Source organism: Mirounga leonina, unplaced genomic scaffold (assembly GCF_011800145.1).
Source record: "Mirounga leonina isolate KUSES-001 unplaced genomic scaffold, KU_Mleo_1.0 Mir_239, whole genome shotgun sequence".
NCBI classification, from domain to species: domain Eukaryota; kingdom Metazoa; phylum Chordata; class Mammalia; order Carnivora; family Phocidae; genus Mirounga; species Mirounga leonina.
Window position 1 is genome coordinate 1,692,800 of NW_023270624.1, and position 4,791 is coordinate 1,697,590.

The window sequence follows — 4,791 nt, forward strand, 5'->3', positions numbered from 1 at the left end:
AACTAGAACTCTAATTCTTTGCAAATATTTGTTGGCCACCCACCTTAGTGCCAAGATGGGGGTCAGATGCGGGAGAGTCCTCTTGAATCCAAGAAATCCTGCCAGATGCTGGGACATACCACGACGGGGAGGACAATATGAGCCCAGCCTCAGACCGAGAAAAAAAAAAGGCACTGAAAGGGGACTCCCACCCCACCCCCACTTTGGGGACCTTGTCCCCACTCTGAGCGCACCTGCAGGCGCTGCCACCGGTGGGGGCGGGGGGACGGAGAGGGGGTAAAGGAAGGAATGGGAGGGTCACGGCAGCACCAGCTCAGGACCGGCCCCCGCAGAAGCCCTTGGCCAAAGCCCTTGAACCCAGCCGCTCTGGACACCGACCTTTGGCTACACTGGCCGCCCGGCGGGAAATTCGCCTGCTCTTCTCCAGCGGCAGTGACCCTGAAGATCTAACCCTTCGTCCCCGCTTCCCAGGGCAACTTCCTGGCCGAGCTGGGTGCTCCCATCCCTGCCTCACTGTCGCAGCCCGGGGAGGGGGACGGAGGGGGGACGGAGGATGTCAGCCGCGGACTCGCGAGAGAACGCTCCCCGCAGTGGCACCTGCTCCGCGCTCCGCGGTCCTGTCTCGGCAAAGCCTTCAACTCACCGAGCCCCGGGTCTGCGCTGGAGTCTCCAGGGCCCCTGCGAGGCTGTGTGTCCTTGAGTGCGGGGTGTCCTGGGAGGTAGACAGTGATGCCTTGAAAGGAGAAAAATAGCCGTTAGGGGAAGATTGGGCCTGGGGCGTCCGGTGCAGCAGGTGGAGGAAGGCAGTGCCCTTGCTCCCTGTCTGGTTCTGGGAAGGCCCCCCCTGGGCTCGGGACGGGGCGGGGGGAGGGGGACACTTGGCCTCCTATTCATAGGGGCAGCTGCCTTTGGGTAGGGTAGGGGTCTACTTCCTGTGCTCAGATCTCAGGAACCCTTCCTAGCTTCTGGATCTGGGGGGGGCAGGGGGTGGGGATAGGCAGCAGGGAGGGAGGCAGGGGAGGGAGGGACTGAAGGCCACCTGAGGTGTGGTCCATAACTTGCCTAGGTGGGGCAGGGCACACGAAAGGGACCCAGGCACCTGCCTCAGTGTTGATGGCCTTTCTGCCTCACTCTTAACAGGCTGTTCTTCTTGGAGGCTGTGAGCGTTGGTCACTGCTTGGCATCCTGAGTGTTTGTCACCACCACCAGGCCACCTCCCCTGAGGGGGGCACTGAACACCACCTGGCTGTTCCTTGCTGTCTAGTACCCAAGGGCACATGGTAAGGTCCTGCTTACAGGCTGTAGCCTTACCTCATCCCCCTCCCCAGAATCCTATGGGGGCTGCTTCCTCCCTGACCTTGAGACTGTGTGATAAAGCTCCGAACAGGCAGGGAGTAGCTAGGTGCCAGGATTCCCAGCAGCTATGGACTCCTGGTATAGCCCGGGGGCCATGCCCCTCTCTCTCAGTCCTAGACCCCCACCCCCTCCAGACTGGGCAGGGCAGGCTTCCCCTGTGCTCCAACCTTGGTAGACCAGGCCTAGCGACCTCAGGCCCCAGGTGCTGAGGAGGAGGGGTGCTGTAGAGGCTTCCTGCTCTAAGGCCAGGCCCAGTGAGCTGAGGGCCCCCCACATGGGGCTCCAGACTATATCTTCCCTTTGGTTGTTGGGGTATCCCCAGGGCTAAAGCCCCCTCCTTGGAGGACAGAGCTGCAGGGGCGGGGGAGCCCCAAGAGAGATAGTGGGGGTAATAGGGCTTACAACCATCTCATTTAAAAGGACATTCTCCAAACTGCCTTGTACTTGGCAACCTGATGGACTCCAGTCTGATTTTGTGACATAATGGTAGTGATGCTTCATGTGACTGTAGAGGTTAGAACCCTAGATGTTCATATCTCACCTTGTCAAGTCTTGCTTTTCATTGGCCACTGTTAAATACAGTTCAGTTGGAAATGTAAGCTGTCCCTCATCAGTTCTGTTTCACCACACACCCTGGGTCTCTGCATGATCCTGTTTTTGTTGTTGTTGGAATATATATGGTCGTTACTAAGCTTTTCACTATTATAACAAAATTTTATAGGTGGTAATGTTTCCAAAAAGAGGACATGACCTTATTAATCTTACTGACTAGGGAGCGGAAGGTTTGTTCCCTTGTTTCTACATTCTCGGTGGAGCCGTGGATGTTTTGTTTCGTTTGTAATCGGACCTGTCAGCCATCCATCCATCTGTGCAGAAATGTCATTTCTGTCTTTCCTGTTCCCAAAGAATGTAAGAGTCCTAAATACAGCCTGTAAGCAATGATGGGGGATGCAGTTTAGAGGTCCCCAAGACCACCCCAGGCCCAGTGATTCACTAGAAGGACCCACAGAACGCAAGAAAGCCATTCTATTCACGGTTACTGTTTACTATAGCAAAGGGATATGGATTAAAATCGGCCACAGGAAAAAGCACATTGGGCAATGTCTAGGAGACCAACAGGTACAAGCCAACTTACAGTTGTCCTTTCCGAATGTTGTTGTGGGCAGTGCTCAGTTCTCTTATCATTGATGTGACAAGTGTTGCCAACCAGGGAAGCTCACCGAACCTTAGTATCCAGGGTCTTTAACTGGAGGTCAGTTATATAGCCATGACTTATCAACGAGGTGCCTGACCTTCATTCTTCAGCCCCTCCAGAGGTCAAGGCCATACCCCCTGGCTCAAACCCCATCATAAATCACTGACTGGTGTGACCCAAGGCCTCCAAGTACGCAAAGACACTCTTACCAGGCAGGATAGGAGAGAACCTCCAACGAAGGGCTTAGAGGTGACTTCCCAGGAGCAGAGCATGGGGCCAAATCCTTCTTTAGAATGTGAAAGATCTGGACAATCCAGACTTGCTGAGATTATTCTTTCTCTTCATGGTGGTAAAGGGTGGGGGGCAGTTAAAAAGTCGATCTAAACTTTAATTGCTTATTTATTAACCTTGTAGATTTTAGACATTCATTTTGCCCACCCACCTCCCCGGGGCGTTGCTGGATCTGTTCCTTCTTATTTATGATTTCCTGTTGAAAACAAGGAAAGAGAGGATTAAAGAATTTGTGTGTCATAATTAATTTGCTTTACAAAGTGGCTGTAATGACGTTTGAGGGCATGAATACGGATATTCTGTAAACACGGTGGATTTTAAACCTTGAGATTTGTGGGCTCCAACCTTCAACGAGCATTTATGATATTATCTCATTTCATCTTCCAGTGGGCTTTGAATTTATATCCCCACTTGTCAGATGAGGAAACCGAAGTTCGGGAATGTAAACTGACTTGCTAAAGGTCTCTGCACTCCCAGAGTAACCATGAACACCCACTGGGAAGTCACACGGGACCTAGTCAAGGCATTCTCAACGTATTCAAGAAGCTAGTGTTTCTGAGGACAACTGCAATGCGTTTAAAAAGGTAACCATGTCCAACTACTTCTTCACAGAAATCCTTAGAAATCAACTGTTGATTCTATAAGTCAAAGAGAAAAATATTCTCAGGTCATAAACCTGGATATCTGAGCTACGTTCATCTACTAAGTGCCCGTTTTTGCTAGAACTGCTGTACCACAAAGTAGCCCAAGCGAAGTGGCTTACAAACAGGAATTGCTCTACATCATATGTCCTGAGGGAAATGCAAATTAAAACCACTCCACTCCTTATTAGAGCAGCTAAAATCCAGAACACTAACACCAAATGCTGGGGAGGATGCGGAGCGATAGGAGATCTTATTCACTGCTGGTGAGAATGAAAAATGGTACAGTCGCTTTGGAAGACCAGCAATTTCTTTTTTTTTTTTTTTAAAGATTTTATTTATTTATTTATTAGAGAACGAGCGAGAGAGAAACAGCATGAGAGGGGGGAGGGTCAGAGGGAGAAGCAGGCTCCCCGCCGAGCCGGGAGCCCGATGCGGGACTCGATCCCAGGACCCTGGGATCATGACCTGAGCCGAAGGCAGTCGCTCAACCGACTGAGCCACCCAGGTGCCCCAGGACCAGCAATTTCTTATAAAACTAAGCAATCTTGTCATAGGATCGTGCTCCTTGGTATTTACCCAAAGGAGTTGAAAACTTATATCCACATACATTTTAGATAATGTATCTAAATGTTATCTAAACATTATCTAAAACATTAAAAAAAAAAACTTATGCCCGCAGAAAAGCCTGCACATGGATGTTTATAGCAGCTTCATTCATAATTGCCAATTAAGATATCCTTCAGGAGGTAAATGGATAAACAAACTGTGGTACATCCAAACAAGGGAGTATTATTTAGTACTAAATGGAAATGACCTATAAGTCATGAGAAGACATAGAGGGAAACTTAAGTGCATATCACTAAGTGAAAGAAGCCAGTCTGAAAAGTCTCTGTGATTCCAACTATGTGGCATTCTTGTAAAGGCAAAACTGTGGAGACAGTGAAAAGATCAGTGGTTGTCAGGGGAGGGAGGGATGAGGAGGCAGAGGACAGAGGACTCTTAGGGCAGTGAAACTACTATATGGCATCATACATTTGTCTAAGCTATAGAATGTACAACACCAAGAGTAGACCCTGAGGTAAACTATGGACTTTGGATGATTGTAAACAATCAGACACGTATCGTCTCACAGTTACAGAGGATAGAAGTCCAAGATGGAGGGTTGGTTCCTTCTGATAGCTGTGAGGGAGAATCTGTTCCAGGCATCTTGCCTAGCTTCTGGCGGTTCGTTGGCCATCTTGGCTTATAGAAGCATCAACCCCAATTTCTGCCTTTATCTTCATATGGTGTCCTCCCAATGTGTGT